Here is a 20,376-nt window from a genome sequence, read left to right as displayed (position 1 = left end):
ATGGGAAATTTGGGATTTGATATAACAAGATCCTATAAAGACCTTTACTCTTTTGATTCTTACAAAGTAAGATGCTTGGGTCTCATCAATGATTTATGAGTAAATCTAGCCCAAATCCCAGCAAAGAGTGTGGTCATGGATATTGTTGTAGCTTATATACCTCCTAAATATGGAATTCTCCTATCAAGATCTTGGGGGAAAAGTTACAGGGTACCTTACAGATGGACATGTCCTATGTTACTATTCATGTCTTTGGTCAATAGAGGAGATTGTATAGGGAAACATTGATGAAATGTATGGTAAGAAACCAAGATTAACCTAATAATTACCCACCTTATTCTATGCATTCAAACATGGACTCTTCCATTATGTACAATGGTATATTGAAGAAGAAGAAATGTTAGATATGGAAATTAAATCACGCAAAATAGAGGATGTGAAATCTAAAACTGAATTTGAAGATGAAGAGGATGAATCCCTTTGGAATATGGATTTTGATGGGGCAGTCAATAAGGATGGAGCAGGGGCAGGTGTTTGGGTCTTGAACTCAAAAATATGCATATCAAAGGCATATTCTTACAAGCTTAATTTTTAGTGTACCAACAATATAGTTGAGTATGAAGCACTTATTTTAGGATTGTAGGTATTGAAGAGGTCAAGAGCTAAAAGGATTTATGTACATGGTGATTCAAAACTCATCATTAATCAGATTAAAGGTGAGTATTCAACTAAACATCCTAGGCTAATTGCCTACAGAAATGTTGTTTTTGATTTTTTGGAATGTTTTCCAGAGTATCAGTTGTCTTTGATTACTAGGAGTCAAAATATCGTAGCTGATGCATTTGCTACCTTAGCCAGTACTTGTAAGATTCATTTCCACCCCAAAAAAAATATGAGAATGAAGTGAAACGTAGACAGACTATACCTAACAATATTAGATATTGGCAAGTGTTTGGCAGTGATAAACAAGTCAAAAAAAATTTGCAGTTAAAAGAAGAATTTGAGAATGTACATATTGATATAGAAAATAGTGTAGATAAGGATATAGATGAAACAATGTTGAACCAGATTAGTGAGGATTCATAGGAACTTGAAATCATACAATTAAAATATAATGTGTTACCAAGGGGTTTGGTGCCATTAGAAGAACTATTTGATTTTAATGATGTAGCTCAAAAGCCCAAGATACAACCTGTAGGAGTCGAATTTGAGGACTGTAATATAGGTACTTAAGATAATCCAAAGACTATAAATATTTCCAATTCTTTACCTCTTGAAGACAAATAAAAATACATTGATCTATTGAAAGAATACTCTGATGTGTTTACATGGGGATACAAATATTTAAAGGCCTATGATACTCGCATTATTTAGCATACTATTCCAATTAAAGAGGACCAGAAACCTTTCAAAGAGAAATTGAGGGTGAATCCAATTCTGTTACCTTCAATTGAAAAAGAGGTAAGAAAATTTTTTGATGCTAAAATTATTGTACTTATGAGGTTTTCTAAATGGCCATCAAATCTGGTACCAATGAGGAAAAATACTGGGGAAATAAGATTATGTGTGGATTTCTGAAACTTAAATAAAGTTTCCCTCAAAGATAACTACCCTTTACCGAAAATGGATCATATTCTATAGAAGGCAGTTAATTCTAGGAAGATTTCATTACTTGACTGCTTTTCAGGTTAAAACCAAATTCTGGTGCATCCAAATGATCAACACAAAACAACTTTCACAACACCATGGCGAACCTTCATGTCTGTGAAGATGTCCTTTGGGCTTATGAATGCAAGAGCGACTTTTCAGAGAAAAATGGATATTTCTTTGTCAGATGAGAAGGATAGATTTATTGTGATTTATCTAGATGACATCATTATGTTCTCCAAAACTGATGAGGATCATCTCTTTCATTTAAAAATAGTTTTTGAGAAATGTAGGAAATTTGGTATTTCCTTGAATCCAAAGAAATCTTTGTTTGGCTTAGAAGAAGGTAAACTACTTGGTCACATAATTTCAAAAGATGGTATCCGAATTGACCCAAGTAGAATTGAAGCTATTATGAAAATTGATCCACCTAGAAACAAAAAAGAAGTGCAGTCTTTCATTGCTAGAATAAATTTTCTAAGGAAATTTATTCCAAATATAATTAAGATCTTAAGAGATATCACAAACGTGTTGAATAATTACAATGAAATGAAATGGAATGTTGAAGCCAAAATATCATTCAGTGATGTAAAAACAACCTTGACTTGTGCTCCTACTCTGATTAACCTGAATTACACAAAAGTTCATTATTTTTTCCTTTGCTTCAGAACATACTATTGCAGTAGTATTATTAAAAAAAATAGAGGGACATGAAGAACCTATAGAATTTTTCAGCAGAGCTTTAAGAGATGCTTTGTTGAAGTATAATATCATGGAAAAGCAAGATTTTGCTTTAGTGAAGGCCTTGAAATATTTCAGAGTGTATGTATTACATTCTCACATAATTGCTTATGTTCCAAGTGCAGTAGTAAAAGACATCCCCACTCAGATAGATCCAGATGGAAAAAGGCGTAAATGGATAGCAGTAATATTGGAGTATGACATGGAAATAAAGCCCACAAAACCAATCAAAGGTCAAGGATTAGCCAAATTAATGGCTAAGTCAAATTTTCATGCATTAGACATCAACCTTGTAGCTACTATTGATGAACAGGAGGATCTGGTGACTCCGCAGGTATCAAAAAATTTGGTTACTTCTCCCTGGTATATAGATATTATGTATGTTTTGCAGAATTTACAAGCTCCACATGGTTTGACAAAAACCAAGGCAAGATTTCTCAAACTTAAATTTGTAAAGTTTTGTATTTTAGATGAAGCTTTTTATTGGAAGGATGCTAGAGGTATTTTATTAAATTGTTTATTGAAGGATGAAGTAGATGTGATCATGGAATAATTTCATCATGGTCACTGTGGAGGACATCTTTACTGGAAAACCACAAAAAAAAAAACTTGAGAGATGGTTTTTGCTAGTCCACTTTGTTTGCAGACATTTATAAAAAGGTTTCAACTTGTCATTGGTGTCATATTTTTTAAGGCAAGAGAAAAATCTTACCTCTACCTTTGAAACCTATCTCAGTGGAGGTGCCTTTCCAACAGTGGGGTTTGATTTTATAGGAGAAATTCATCCAAGTTCCTCATATCAACACAAGTGGATCTTGACAGCAAAAGACCACTTCGCTAAATGGATAGAATCAGTTCTAACGAGGCAATCTACGGATTCTGTAATCATACAATTCATTGAAGGTAATATTCTCTCCAGATTTGGTTGTCCCCACAAAATTATCACATATAATGTTGTTTCTTTCAAATCTAAAAGGATTATAGAGTTCTGCAACAAATATGATATAGTGTTAGGACATTCTACTGCCTACTACCCTTGGGGAAATGGGTTAGAATAATCTTCTAATAAGAGCATATTCAACATTATTAAAAAGTTACTGCAGGAAAATAAGAAATATTGGCAGAAGAGAATGATAAATGCTCTATGGGCTAATAGGATAAGCATAAAGAAATCAATTGGTATGTCACCTTTCGAATTGGTTTATGGAGTGGATGCAATTTTTCTCGTTTCCCTAGGAATTCTAGTACTAAAATTATTGCAGTAATTAAAAGAATAACTTAATGATGCCCAAAGAAGGATCAACCAATTGATACATTGGTAGCAGACCAAAGAAGAAGTATACAACAATACACAGGTGATTCAGGATAAAATCAAGAGAAATCATGGCAAGAGAGTCAAATAGACGATTTCTAGCTAAATGACCTTGTTTTAAAATGGGATTCCAGAAATGAGGAGAAGGGAAAACACAGAAAGTTTGACAGTTTATGGAAAGGCCCTTACAAGATTGGAGTTGTCAGTGGAACCAATGCATTTCTATTAGAGGATTTGGATGGAGAAACACTATTAAGAGGACCTGTTAATGGTAGGTTTCTCAAACACTACTTCACCTAAGTTCATCTAATCACAAAATACATCATTGTAAATATCATTTTACTGTTTCAAGTATTGCAAGTGTGGGAGACTGTCATCAGCAATTGAAGCCTGGAGTGAAGGCCCTAAGTTTCAGATGAATTGTTGATATATCTATGATTTTCAATTTACAGAGGTTAATATCAGTTTTTTTATGATGAAATAAATGGCCAATGGAGAAATCTACTGATATACGATGTTCTTAACACTTCACAGGGAGGATTTCATCCCCGTGAGAGCCACTGTTAGGGTCTTACAATATAGGTAATCAAATTCTGTATGTCAAGTTATTTATTTTGAGAATCTGCTGGTGAAGTTAGCCTATACATTCACTAGGTATTATAGTCTAAATTGTTTTTGTACTAAGGTCTCAAATTGGTCAATTCATTGAACATATGTGTGTCAAAAGAGGTCCATTAGTCTTGATTTGAATTGTAAGGTCCCTAAGGGATCATCAGTGAGTTGTAATGAGTGTCTTGTCATGAGTGAATGTTGTACAAATTGATGGTGGTTGTAAGAGTATTTTGCATGACCGTTGGCACTGATGTCAACCAGATTGGCAAGAATGTGTTCTGCAGTTCATGGCTCAAAAGGATTCCTATGGTAGTCGTAGGCTTCATGTAAAGAATCATCATGGTAGGTTTGTTTTCAGCTATCCAAAGAACAAATCGGTAGAGAAGTTTGCAGTCATTTTCTAAGAATCAAAAGAACTCAAAGATTAAATCAGACCCTCTCCATTGGAAAGTTCTCTGGAAAATATTTCCAACGGTATGTGGAAGTCCAAAAATGGACTTCTAGATCAAAAGATATGGCTTGTTGAAGTTTAAAAGTTTGAAACCTTTGAAAGGAAGGAAAATGATCATTTGGGAGGTCCAAGGCACATCGATGATTGACAATTGGAAGTCCATAGTGATCGGTGATTGGTGATCTAAGGTCCTAAGTGCATTGCAGCATAAACCATATCATCGATCGCACAACAGTGATCACAATAGAAGAGGACTATAACGGATCGACGAATCGACGATTGACGCATCAACGGGGTCCAGGGCATATCACATATTGGCAATCGACGAATTAGAGGAGTGACAACTTTAAAAAGTTGCGATATGTGAAGTTGTGACATGAAAATACATTGATAGTGTTAAACCATCGAGGAAGCACCGAAGCAAGTTAAAAAATAAATTCATCGCAAAACCAAAGCAGGATGAGCCCTTTTCTATCTCCTCCTACGAGACGAGTGGAAGAATATGATTGGTTTCGATAAATCCACATGCCATCTAACATTAAAATGACGTGGTAGTATGGCAGACACGTGGTAGGTAGTTTGGCATTTTGAGGGGTTCTAAGGGGGAAAATCAGGTTGACACGTGTCACCACTCACGATGTGACACGTAGCAGTGATGATGTCATGTTTGGTTGAAGGATATCGATGTTTTATAACATTTACCACTTGAAAAATTTCCGATAAGAGGGATCTATGGTATTGGGACTAGTACACATTCATTAAGACTTAAAGAATCAACAAATGAAGCACTTAACAAAGTAAAATTTTCCCTGGTAGCAAATAAAAGCCTTATCACCTCAAGGCTAGGCCAATGGTCGCAACCCTCGGTCCTATGGTAAATAGATGCAAGAAGGGGCTAAGGACAAAGGAGCCAAGACACAAAGAGGAAATTCTCGTAAGTTACGTTATAAAAATATTCTGATAACATTAAGACGATAATCACTAAGCCTAGTTATATTAAAAAATAAAGGCCAATGGAATAAAATCACAAAGGGCTGAAGAGTGTTAGTGAAACAATAAGGCGTAAATTTCTCCCATGAGACCATGCAGAAGTGTAAACAGAAGGATGGGACGGAAGCCATTGAAACACAGGATAAGAGGGGATGATAGTTTGGAATGGACAGTCAAAAAACTTATGTGAAAACAAATACAACCACTCCATATTCCAAGGCATAGGATCAACATTAATAAAACAATTTCTAGTTTTGAATGTTAAATATTTTCTAGCATAATTGAAGAATAACGAAGGAGCAGTTGTAGAGGGACCTGTTATGTTAGCAGAAATGCTAAAACTATAGTTTAGTGACCTGTTATACTTTTAAGGATAAACAAAATACCTATAATTTTGGCAAAAAGACAAATAGAAGGAGCTGGAGATTAGCCACAGTCAGCACCAAATTGCCTTCAAGTTTTCAACAAACACCTGAATTTGACCAGAACTTCTATTTTCTAGTTTCGTTTTAGAAATATATGTAATTTTGTTAGATAATTATTTTGTAATCAATTCCTTTTTGGAATCCAAAGTTAGTTCAATATGAAGTCTATAAATTATTTGTAATAAGACTTAGTAAAGGTTGGAACTTGTATAAATAAAAGAGTTGTACATTGATGTAAGTCGTGGATTGTACTCAAAATGATCAATTTATAGAAATACAGAGAAAGTTTGTTCCAGGATTCCCGTGTAAAGAAATCGGTCATGTGCTCTTTCATGTAATATTGTTTATTTTCCTCAGTTGCCATATATTTTTCCCTCCTTATTGTTGCAAGAAGATTAAGGGCTGAATTTTCTTAAGTGTGCTCTCCGCTGGCTTGCTAACAATATCAATGATTTCTTTCTGATATTAAGTATAGAATTCATCTCAGCATGCTCTATATTTAACTGAACTCAAACCATATTCATCCTATTCACACCAGAAGCATACTATAAGATCCAAGAGTTTGCCCACCCTGCCCTCTAGCAGTTTCTCTCTTATTTTTATGATTTGTTACTCAAAATATTATGAATTCATGCCCAATGGACTTTTCTAGCATCTTTCAACCAAAATTTTTAAAACCCAACTCCAAACTTAAATAAATAGCTTAAAATCTAAAGCATAAATCTAAATCATATAGAGAGATCCCTCTCTGAAGATGGAAGGGCTAGATCCCAGCTTTAAAAGTGGTTTTGTGGTTACCTTTGTAGTTTTCTTCCTCAACCTAGGAAAATTACGGAGTGATAACACACACCATGGCTATCTGTAAATGGAAAGGCTAAGTTGAAAAACACTACCACACCTAGAAAAACCACCGCCATAACAACAAAAAACCGCATGCAATACCATGCATGCCAAATGCAGCAAGGAAAAAACACATGAAAATGGATACCTGTAAAGAATCTTGTTGTAGTTGCTAGATCCTCCTCTTTCTTTCTTTCTCCTTCCTTACTCTTACATTCTTCGTCTTTCTTGATCCAATGCAAAATCTGAGCAAAGTTTGCCAACTAATCCTTAGAAGCCTTTTTATCAATGACGCCTCTATTTTCTTCATTTTCCATTATTTTCCTTCAATTTCATCCTCACATGTAACCTAGGACATTTCACCTTCCTTTTCTCCTAATTTCCTTTAGTTTCTTAAATAATTGTGCCAAAATGCCATTTTGCCTTTCCAAATCCTTTGCCAATTCCTTTAGCCATAATAACTAAAAGGAAGACCCACTTGGATGTCTTGCCGAACATTCATCTGGGAATAAGTGTGGCATCAACTGTGATCTTATATTTTCTTACATGAATTTTTAACCATGGTTATTACACCTATAAAGTCCCTGTTGAAATGACATAGGCCTTGTTAGACTCAATGAACCAAATGATTAGTAAATAATGAGGGTTACAATGCGTGGAGTTTCCCTTCAATGATCAATCTTATTCTTGCAAAAAAAAAGGTAAGAAACAAGGAATTCAGTGATAAAAGCAAGTATCACATCCAACCAAACTAACATTTATCTATCATAATGGAAGAAAAGCGATTGAACTATACTCCATCATACAAAGGAAATAGATGTAGCAGTGTGGGCCGATTTGATGGGCCCTCCCAACTGGTGCCACACTACCTATGAAGATAGAATCAAAGTCAATTTACACAACCAATGATCTCAACACAAGAAATCAACATTTGCATTAATCCAACAATGATTTGAGAGATACATAATTTTTGTTAGCATTTTCCAATTGATCAAAATTTGAGTTGGAAAGATTTAGAATCCTCCTCTCTCCAATATACTCTCTTCTAGATCTACATTTATCCTCACAACAACCACACTAAATAAAATAAAATCCCCCACACCTGCTCTTCACCCATACATTTATACAAAATAGAGAGGGGGACAAATTGGAACTAATTTCCCCAAGTTTGGACCGTAAATCATGGAAATATTTACAAAATATTCTCTCAATATGCTTTTTGTCAAATATTGGTTAGTATCAAATTACATTTGATCCTTATAAACCACAAACATATGAGATTAGATTAGATTTGATTTGTTTTGTTGACTAGTTTCTTTGCTTGGGACGCAATTTTCCAACAACCGCAACAAGAAGGTACCCTATTTAATAATTGCGCGTATCTTCCAATCCAATTTTTGGGAAAAATTCTCACGATTCACCTAATTGGGGATGTTTTGAATGAAAATTATGTCGTGTATTTTTCATATTCCCTTTAGTTTCCTTGTAAATTGTGCCCAAATTTAGGTACTCAATTCTACGTGTCACCAGTTGTTTGAACTATTATTCTAAGCTAGAGACTTTTGTAGTCGAGATGGGAATAAATTAGGCAACATGGATCCATGTCATCATCCCTAGGAACAAAACCCATGTTTCGTAATTTCCCTTATAGTTGCATAGATATGATAAGCGTGAAGTTTGGTTACTGGAACTACACATATGCTACAACAACTAAGTTAGGAAAACCATCATCAGTAAAACCAAGAATATTCCTCTCTATTTCATTAAAAATAAAAGAAATTAATGATAATTAACTAGGTTAACATTCGTAATCTCGTCACAGTATATTTATGAAGAAACGAGTTAAGACTAGCAACGAACATGTAAAGAAGTGAGATGAAAGACAAAAAATGAGTGTTTTGGATGGTGAGAAAGATACCAAATTATGGACTCAACATTTTTCAAACCCTTTTGTTCTTTTCAAGCCCCTTTAATATTTAGTTAATATCCTACCTCTATGTAGCCTATTCTATTTCTTTTCTTTCCATTTAAACCAATTTATTAATCTAATTGTTGTTATTTATCTTTCTCCTATTACCTTTCTCTCTCACACACACACCCACACATATCTAATTTTGACCAAAAAAAATTATTATATTTATTATCATTTAAAATTAATTTTGACCTTAATTCAAGAAAGTTTCTTTATCCCTCAATTGTTCCTTTTTTATATATTGTCCTTAGGACTCCCACATCATTATTCAAAAAAATTATTTTGTCTAAAAGGATGGGAAGAGTGCCTTACACAATTCAACTCCAGAAGTTTTTTACAATCATATATTATTTTTTTAATTATTAATAGTAATTATAATAATTTAACATAAACTTATAATTTAATTAGTTTGTATGATTTTTATTAGTTTTGGAAATGTGAAATGTACAAGTGTCTTGATGCCTATTATGGGTTGATTCCTATCAACCAATAATTTAAAATAAACTTACAATTGAATTAGTTTGTATGATTTTTATTAGATTGGGCAATGTGAAATGTACAAGTGTCTTGATGCCTATTATGGGTTGATTCCTATCAACATTTACGAGTCATTTAATTTATATGGTTGTGCTAGTTATGTCAATGCATATATATTTTGGAATTGGAAGGGAGCTTCAAATTGAACAGTGAAGTGTGTATATTCTAGAATTGGACGGGAGCTTCTGATTGAATAAGGGGATATGTTTATTGTCCTCCCTTTTAATCCTCACTATCCAATTTTAAATTCATAGAAAAATTAACAACCTCACTCCCACCTTTGCCCTCTTCTCACATACAACACTAGATAACTTTTTGACATTTTTGACTCATACAATGCCTATTTAGTGAAACAAACATTGGAAGCTATGAAGAAACTTCTTAATCATTGTATAATTATAAATTTTAATTTAATTATCAATAATTGTTAGGGGATGATAGGTATTTAACCTATTTGGAATATTCTAGAATATCTTTAGTAGTAATCAGGCACCAAAGGTTGAGATTTATCTCAAAAGTAGTTATGCCCTTTCTACCCTCTTAATTAATTTGTTAATTACAAAAAAAATGGTAGTCTCATTTATAGACGAAATGACTTTTTTCATGATATTTTCTGGTTAATTTTAACCAAAAAAAACTGCTAGGGATTTGTAATAACTTGACTTAAGTTATTTAATCTATAGACTCTGAGCTCCCTAGGGATTTTGAGGATGCTAAATCCATTGAAAAAAAGCTATTTGGTCTGTAAGTTAGTTAGGCCAAAAAAACATAAGATATGAACATGAGTTATGATTTTTTTGGTCGTGTGATATTAGTAAACCATAGTATTGTAATAAATCCTATTTCACTTGTTTTTCACCCAGATTCTCATGGGAATCCCATGTTTTCTTTCAAAAAATCTGAAACTATGAGTGTTTGAATCATTTTTTTAATGACGGAAATGGATTAAACACCCTCAAGTACTCTAGGAAGACCCAAAATTATGAATCTTGACCATTGTAATCTGCATTTCAAAAAAAATTGCTGGATTTCATCAAAATAGTGCTGGAAAAACCATTCTTTTCCGAGCGAAAAACATTACACTAATCCTATTTACAAATTCATAATCTCCCTAATAAAATAGAGCGAATTTTCATAATTAAAAATCTTATTACCATTTTCTTCCCAATATATTTATGTTTAATTTATATATTAATTTTTTTAACGATTAATAATATAGTACTTTAAAATAAAATAATAATTTAATTAATTCTTATAATTTTTTTCGAAACTTAAGTGTTTAAGTGTTTCAATATTTAGGTTATATTATAAAACTTATTATAAAATAAGTGTTTCAATATTTAGGTTATATTTAGGTTATATTTCATATCAATAGGTTAGTTATTTTTTATTATGACACTTCAGCGCATATGATTATTAATTATATTAATATTAATGTAAATAACATAATGTGCGTTATAGATGTTTGACGGGTGCGTATGGACATATGTAGATATTGGCGTGTTCATAGAGATAACGTGGCTTTTGATTGAGTAGTTGGGCGTTTGTCCACGATTTTGTAATCAATTACATGCTTGAAAACGGAGTTATTTTTAGTGTAATTTTTTGGATTTTTTGTAACTGAATTTGTAAAAAAAATTAAGATGAAATTTTGATTTGTGTTATTTACACTGGTTTTTAATTGTATATAAATTTAATGCCCTTAAAAACTTCCATAACACTTGGATTGTACAAAGGTTAATCAAATTTATAATTTCAATAAATTCCTGCCACATTTAAAAAAAATTAAAATAGAAAAAACACATAAAAAAAACTTTCAAAAAATTCTCACTAAAAAACTGGGTTGAAAATTGAAACGCAGGGCCCGTCGTTTTGTTTAGCCGTGAACAGATCATCCCCGGCCTTTTGTCGAAAGCTCATTTATATTTGAATATGAGTTTGACAAGTGTAAGTTGCTCATTTTACCGCCCTTGTCGACATTGGAAATTGAAGCACTTGTGGTCATCCCTCGACTGGGATAATAACGATGTATCTTGAAAAATTTGACCATCTTGGATTTCTACTCCTTTGAATGAATGTTTATTTTTATTAAATAGATAATTAAATGAATAATTCAGAGGGGATAAAATTTGTTTTTAAAAGTTATCAATTATGTAAGTGCTTAAGAAGTTATAAGAAGTTATAAATTTGTTTAATTTATGGAAATTTTAATTATTTTAGCTTTATTTATTTTAAAATAAATTTTGATCGTAAAAAGTTATTTGTATAAATTTTGATTGTGTTGAAAGGGGTTTGGCAGAGGAGATATGTATAAAAAGTTATTGTGAAAATTTTATTTTAAAGTAATTATATAAAATAAATGGTTAATAAATAAAAAAATTATAACTAGCAATTGCATCACATGTTGCAAAGGAAACCTTGTAAGCCTATAGTATATGGAATAATAATATAGATGAAAAAAAATGTGATATTTTAATGATTCTAGATGTTGCCTAAATTGGAATTGTTTTCTTTGCAACACAAATTACTTGATAAGAAAAGATAATAAATAAATTTAACTTTAGAACAAGTGACTCGTGAATGGAGACCTTAATTCCATTTAATAATTATTAAGTTTTAATTTATAAAATATTTCCAATCAAAGAATTAAATTAAATTAATGAAATTTAAAATGTAAACTTTAAACTTTGAAGTTGATAATTAAATCTTTACAAATATGAAATTTACAACAAATTGTTTATTGGACATTGCAATTATCCTTCTACTACTATATCATAGCCATTTAATCTAACAACTCTCTTATACATCTTCAAAATTTGTATGGCTACATATACCCTTGGATCTAGCATGAGCCATAATGAAACTTTATTTTACCTCTAACGTGCCCCACACACATTGTATGTAGATATTCAACCAAAATTATGTATGTTGTCATATAGTTCTCCAAAATTTTCAGGTTATTCAAACTTGATGAGTTTCCCTCATCTTCCAATGTAGTAGTTTGAAAAAATTGGTCGTTGAAGGCGTGAGCATCAAAGCTCCCAATGCTCCTAGACTACTTGCATCCTCTCTCCTTCAAACATCAATACTTGAGCTTCATGGTGATGGGTAAACTTCAAAATACAATTTTGTCTACTCCAATCTCTCCCCTCATCCAATATTAGTGGACCCATAGGACAACATACAACCCTAGGGACATCTCCTTGAAACTGGAAAAGAAATAGTCAAAATAGAGAGACATACAGAGAGGGTTTAGTTGTGTTGAGTTGGTCCATAGCTCTGTTGGACTAGATTAAGGGAGAAGGAGGAGTGGTTCTGTTCTGACCACATTCAATTTGTCAATGCACGCATTAACAGTTCAATCTGGAGTTGATTGGCTACATTGACTTAAATTAGGTAGGTTTCATTCATGATAGGAATTCCACTCTAGGAAAATTTATGCAGCTAAGGATATGTGAAACGCACGTCACAACTTCCAAATCCATAGAATACTTCTAAGATTGGCGTACTGACTAATTCACTAGGCCAACCAACTTCAATGGATTAAGGGTAAACTGATAAAAACAATGATATAAATATGTGGGGCCATATTGGAAAACCACCTCTCGATCTTTCTCTTCAACTGCACCCGCTCTTGTATATTATATGGGTTCTTTCCTTTGGACCACCTGTCTCAACTAGATATAAATAAAATAAATAACTTGACCTTCCGTGCTTATTTATGTCACAGTGATTAACAAAACTTTTGATATGGGAGCTCACTCGATTTCCATGGGGAGAGGGGACAAGAAATTATTATATAAGATGTGATTAGGTTGGGGACTATTTATTTAAGTTAACAACTTGATGCATAAGGATGAGAGGGAGGGTCCGGTGAGTTGTCCCACTCCATCATGAGTATTAATCATTTCTTCCTCCTAAGCTCAAGGTTAATTAGAGTGTTGGAAACTGCTTTGTTATGCAAACTTAATCCGGTGTGCTTATGCAATCCTATTGTGTGCTGTCAATTATGCTGCTCAATTGGGTGCCAATGTTTATTTCGTGTTTTGGAACCAATAGAGAATTTCTTCTTTGTTGCTAGGAGAGAGACCCTTGACTATTTACTTTCTGAAGCCCACCTTGCTTTTGCACCTATTTAAGACATAGGTTTAGGATTTGAGAAAAAAACAAAACCCCAGAAAGGGAATTTCATGGCTTCAAAGGTCTAATGCGTCCAACAATTTTCAGTTGCATTGAGTTCATACACAAAGTTTTGCACCTATCTTGTTGGACTAGGGTGTCTTATCTTTTAACATTACCCTGGAAGACATGTTAGGTTAATGTACTGTGTTGAACTCCCCTTAGTTATTGGGCTACATTTTTTTATTATCCATGTTTCTTGTGATAGGTGGCACTGACTTTTTTGAGAATAACATACAACTGCTAGGGACATCCCCCTGAGACTTCGATGCCACTCTTCCATCCCAGGAAATTCAATAGGATTGTAAAAAGATGGAAGAAAGGCCAGGCTACATCATTTGTCATCATACTTATATAATATAATGCTTGGTGTTCATGTATCAGTCTCGGGCCCATGGATTTTCATATGCACTTCATTTTTGTAGAATGTTCATATCCATGAGGTTGGGTTTGGCTATGTTTTATTTCATGAATGCGAGCTGTGCTAAGGAAGGCAGTTGAGGAAGTAATTTTGAACCTATGGATATGCAATATTGTTTGTATAATTTGTGGATATGTGCTGTACATAAAGCATTTTTACGTGTACGAATATTGGCTGAAGGGGAATGATATGCAGTGTCAAAAAAAGTGTTTGCTTGATGTGGTTGGAAAACACTACATTCTTTCCTTAGTGTTTAATATTATTGAATATTCCATCTCTGGTGGAATCGAGGAATAACCTTATTTGGGTTGATTTATGAGAAAACAATAATGACAATCTGATTAGTGCAGTAACAAGTTTCTAACTTATAGATAGGGAAATCCTCATTCTTAAGTTTCTAACAAGTATTTAAGTACTTTAAGGAGTCAGTTCACGATCTTTTCCCTTTTGATCATGAGCCACAATGGAACATGTTCCTTTGCCCTTTTGATCGCGAGCCACAATGAAACTTGTTTTTTTACCTCTAATGTTCTGCACACACATTGTATGTAGATAGTCAACCATAATTCTCTATGGTGTCATATAGTTCTCCAAAATGTTAAGGTTATTGAAACCCTGTGAGTTTTCCTCATGTTCTAATGCAGTAGGCTGAAGATTTTTGTCATTGAAGGCCTCGACACCAAAACTCCCAAGGCTCCAAGACTACTTATATCCTCTCTCCTTCAAACATAAAATACTTGAGCTTCATGGTGATGGGTAAAATTCATCATACAAGTTTCTCTACTCCAACCTCTCCCCTCATCCAATCTTAGTGGACACAAAGAACAACATACAACCCTAGGGACATCCCCCTGAGACTGGAAAGCACCAGTCGAAACAGAGAGACATCCAGAGAGGGTTTAGTTGTATGGAGTTTGTCCACAACTCTGTTGGCATAGGTTAACAAACACAGATGCAAAAGAAAATAGAAAATTCATCACAAAAGGTGATTCATAAATTCATGTTGATTGTTTAAGAAATAAGACAGAAGGGAAACAAAGTATCCAACTTGTAAATTGATACAATATAAAAATAAACATACCTTTGAATAGGCTAATGACAATACCAAAAGAGGGAGACGGAGGAGAGGTTATGTTCTGACCACGTTCAATCTGTCAGTGCCCCCATTAACGATACAATCTGGAGTTGATTTTCTACAATGAATCAGATTGGGCAAGTTGCATTAATGACCAGAAGTCAACTTGAGGCAATTTTATGTAGCTAAAGATATGTGAAACACATGTTATGACTTCCAAATCTATAGAATCATTCTGATATTGGGGTACTAACTAATTCACTCGGCCAACCAACTTCAATGGATTAAGGGTAAACTACTAAAATTGATGATATAAATCTAGAGGGCCAACTCGAAAAACCACATCTCAATCTTGCTCTTCAACTGCACTTGATCTTGTATATTATGTGGATTCTTTCCTTTGGCCTACCTGTCTCAATTGGATATAAATGAAATCAATCACTTGGCCTTCTGCACTTACGTCACAGTGATTAACCGACCTTTCGATATGGTAGCTCTCTTGACTACCATGGGGAGAGGGGATGGGAAATCATTATATAATATGTGATTAGATTGGGGACTATTTATTTAATTTAACAAACCGGTGCATAAGGATGAGAGTGAGTAACTTGTGAGTTGTCCCACTCCATTCAAAGTATTACTCCATTTTGCTTCCTAATCTCAGTGTTCATTAGAGTGTTGTGAACTACTTCGTTATGCGATCTTAATCTGACACACTTATGCAAGCAGAATTTGTGCTATAAATCATGATACTCAATCACATGGCCATGCTTATTTGATTTTTTGGAACCAATAGAGCATTTATTCTTTGTTGCTAAGAGAGAGACCCTTACTTTCTAAATCCCACCTTACTTTTGCACCTATTTCAGCCTTAGGTTTATGATTTGAGGAAAAAACAAAACCCCAGAAAGGGATTTTCATGGCTTCAAAGGTCTAATGCATTCAACAATTTTTAGTTACATTGAGTTCATGCACATAGTTTTGCACATATTTTGGCCATAGGTTTAGGATTTGAGAAGAAAAAAACCCTAGAAAGGGAATTTCATGGCTAGAATGATTGAATTGACAGAAATATCTTACAAGGATGGGATGAAGAGCTTGAGACACTTGAGTAGGACTTCACTGACCGTGTTCTCGGTACATAAAATTTCATGTGATGGTGATGGTGATAGCAGTGCTTCATCAGGGTGAGATTCCTCCCGCTCCTCCAATGAGCCATCTATTGCCCATGAACCATTTAATGCCATCAAGCATGGACTCATGGCTAGAATGATTGAATTGACAGAAATAGCTTACAAGGATGGGATGAAGAGCTTGGGACACTTGAGTAGGACTTCATTGACCGTGTTCTCAGTACATAAAATTTCATGTGATGGTGATGGTGGTAGCAGTGCTTCATCAGGGTGAGATTCCTCCCTCTCCTCCAATGAGCCATCTATTGCCCATGAACCATCTAATGCCATCAAGCATGGACTAGTCGAATATTTCATGTATCAAATCGAACTCGAATTTTAATTTGAGCTTGAACATAGTAACTATGGTCGAATGCAAATATAGTTTTTACTCTGTAAGGCTCATTTTTCTATCTTTGTGAGGAGTTTCCTCTTCTTAATTGTTATGGTTTGAAATCTAATGAATTTTTATGGATAATCCTATTATGGCTTGGTATCTTTTGACATTCCTCCATAATGGAGGTGCACACAAAATCACTTGCATTGAGTTGAATGGCCTCTAGAAGACTCTTATTTATATCCATGTTGACAAAATTTGTGGGAAAAATAAAAGTTGAAACCAGTTTTTATGATAATAGGTTACTCCTCGTCGCGATAGATTTTTAATGTTGGTCATCTTAGGTAAATTTCTACTCTAGCCATGAAATAATATTCTAAAGCGTTGAGAAAGATTTCTTTTCACTTTAAAATAGGTTTCTAGAGTATATTGGCTTATAAATTTAATTTACAAGCTCACTTGAATCATTTCATTTTGATGTTACAAAAAAAATATTCCCTAAATACTAAAGGTCTATATTAATTATAAACTATTGAAACAATATTGAAAATTATTCATATTTGCAAACCTGTTTGTATTAGACATATGTATATAAGCAATAACAACTAATTCTTACACAACCTTAGAAAGTTTCATATCAGCCTCACCATAATCATCAAAGAATGCATTCTGCAAAAGAGCCTTGTCTAGTGCCTGCCATGATAAGTATATGGAATTTCTGTTGCAGGGTTTCTAAAGAGTTAGAGTTATTCAATGCTACTCCCAGGTATCTGTATCTACACTTGTGAAACCCTGCTTCGTGCTATATATATAATTTTGGAATAAATAATTCACTCTAAGCTTCTTCCAATTTCTCAGCGTTCCATTGCATGTGTGTTCAGCGTTCTAGTTTACTACTACGTAAACCCTTTTCTGTGTTGCGAATAAACCCTTTTCTATGTTTATGTTCCTTTTCTATGTTTATGTTTTTCTATGTTTATGTTGCGAATATCCAGTTTTCAAACGTCCCTTTTTCAGTTATTATGTTGGAGCCTATCAAGGTAATTAAGAAAGTATTAATTTGCCAACTTCTAATAGGAGGAAGCTTATTGGCTTAATTAGGGAAGCTATTTAAAATGATCCGTAAATTTTTATAAATATCAAAACACTAATTTTATGATACATTTCATATTGTGTGAATATTTATAATATGTAAATAGATTATGTTACAATACCATTAACCAATACCATGGCTTAACAATATCACATGCCCATAAAAACATATGAATATTACACATGTCATATGACATTTTCTTTTAATTAATCAATTAAATTAAAAGTGCAAAAGAACATAAATATTTTATAGAATGTTCTAAGAAATTATGTGAAATTACTTGATCATTATTAAAAGAGACTCAATTAAAATCATATAAACTTCAAACTTTAATCTAGAATTATATTGAACATATTTATATAAAGAATAACAACTAATTCTTACTCATGCATTTTTTTTTTTTTTTTTTCCGAAGGTGGCAAAACCTATCAAACTCAGGTGTCAAACCAACAGTGAGGACAACCATCTCTCGCTGCTATCCGCAAATGTCGATTTGACTCATCACCGTTATCAAGGAAAACCACGCCACCTGTAATAACCCGCTGGTGGTCCGTAAGGGAGCAGGCTTTCACTCCTGCCAGATGCCTCTGGGTCTTGGGCCGTTACCCTGTTTCCTTACGTCCGAGGAAGACGAGCTCTTAGCCAAGCAGAAGCATTACCAGCGAAAAAAATGCATTTTCGTCCTGCAAAATTCATTTGATTGAAATAAGAATTTTGATTTTAAACTTTCAAAATATTAAACTCTAAAATATAGTATGTGCTGCAAATTTAGTTACTCAACCATACAAATGGACATATTTACTAAATATAAGATTCTGCAAAAGGGCTTTCTAGGAAAAGAGTTGTATCAGGCCCTCTTGTTCACACATCACAAATTCCCAATTTAAAAACGTAAACATCGTTATTAATTTAAAAATAACAAAATATTAAAAAAATTAATAAAAAGATTTAAAACTGTAATAATTCAAATAAAAATAATACATGTCCTCGTTTATAAAATAGGGACAACTTTATAAAATTTTCATTACAACCTTTTTTTTAATAAGGTAAACTAAAATATCTGTAATAAAAAAGATCGTGACGCCATTTCTCCGATAGAAACATTTCATTCAAAATATATTCTAAAATCCCAAGCCCTCTTTTCAGTAAAAATGCAGATTACTTAATAAGAATATTATTTTTAATATTTGTAATATAAAATTGCGAATGGAACCAGATAATTACTTGTTTTTTTTTATCAATGTAATTATTTAATTTTTTAGTAATCTATGTAATAGTATCAAAATTCTTGCTGTAGTTTTGACATTCAATTTTTTTATTTATTTTTATAAAGAATGTGGTTTTCTGTGTGACATTGGTGGATGTTGATTCTTTATCTTCTTTTGCTTGAACTACTGAAAATTGATACAAACAATTCAAACAAACACCGATACATTTTTTCACGCTCAGTGTAATACTGACTTTTTATTTATTTATATAGAGATATTATAGACGAGGATGATACATATATTAAATATTGTCTTCGTATTATTATTCTGACAATCAGAAAATAATAAGGTCTAGAGCTGGGTTTTATTTAACTATACATAAATACCACTTCAATTTCACTGAGCGACTGAAAGGAAATAAAAAAAATGAATTTATTAAATCTGATCAACATCACCAGGATGTGAACTTGCTTGGGATAATTTGGATGGGCTTGTCATCGATCTGGAAAGCTTTGGCGAGCACAGAGGAAAAAACACGAGGAGAGGCTCCGAACAAGGCCGCCACAACTTGTTGAGTTCCTGGATTTTGCCTGCAGCAATGAGCACTGTTTTGAAAAATATGTGAATCTACAAATACCATATTTTGTTACTACAACTACATTCTATAACACCCTCACTGTTTCTACAAATATCACATCCTCGTTATTTCTGCAAGGCATGCAGACGCGACTGGACCAAAAATGGCACTTTGAGGAATGTTCCTGTTTGTGGAAGTTGCAGAAAAAACAAGAGAATCAAGAGATCGCCCCTGATCAATCTCTTAATGCTCGTGACAGTGAATTGACATCCACAACTACTCATGGGAATATCACAATAATAGTAACATCACACATCCCGTCTACAGTGGCCAACTGTTCAAGCCCCAGGCGCCCTTCTTTGACCAAATCCAGGTAGCTTGCTTTCATATGCTTTGGGTAGATTTGGCTGTTGTGGCAATCCCCCACGGTAGTATAAGCCATGACTGACTTATACTCACCCATTAATTCGTCACCCATTAATTTGTCAGGAAAATCGTCCACCAAAGGTTTCAGCTTCATTCCAGCCACAGCTGCAGAGTCCTTTTCGTGAAGCATAGACCCAACATCAAACACTAGAATAGAATGGTGTGAAATCAGAGCTCTCCCACTTTCACTGCATATGATGGGATGGTTTACCCCTTTCTGTTTACAGGCCACACAGACTTATTTGACCACAACCGCTGGAGCTTCCCACCCTTGACTCTATACAACGCAAAAGAATGGGCAATGAACCAGGAGATGATACAATGCAAAAGAATGGACAATGAACCACGAGACGGGTGCAGT

At 33.6% G+C, this 20,376-nt stretch overlaps 1 pseudogene; it reads right to left on the bottom strand.

Moving 5' to 3' along the window:
- Positions 1-20,145, bottom strand: part of LOC149230923 (putative aconitate hydratase, cytoplasmic) — a 91,786-nt pseudogene extending 71,641 nt beyond the window's left edge.
- Positions 20,146-20,376: the final 231 nt, after the last annotated feature.

Source organism: Pinus tabuliformis, chromosome J (assembly GCF_031772625.1).
Source record: "Pinus tabuliformis cultivar Carrire ecotype Pingquan chromosome J, CPIR1, whole genome shotgun sequence".
In the NCBI taxonomy this organism is placed as follows: Eukaryota; Viridiplantae; Streptophyta; class Pinopsida; order Pinales; family Pinaceae; genus Pinus; species Pinus tabuliformis.
Note: the sequence above shows the minus strand (reverse complement) of the source record. Positions and strands in the feature narration are given on the sequence as shown.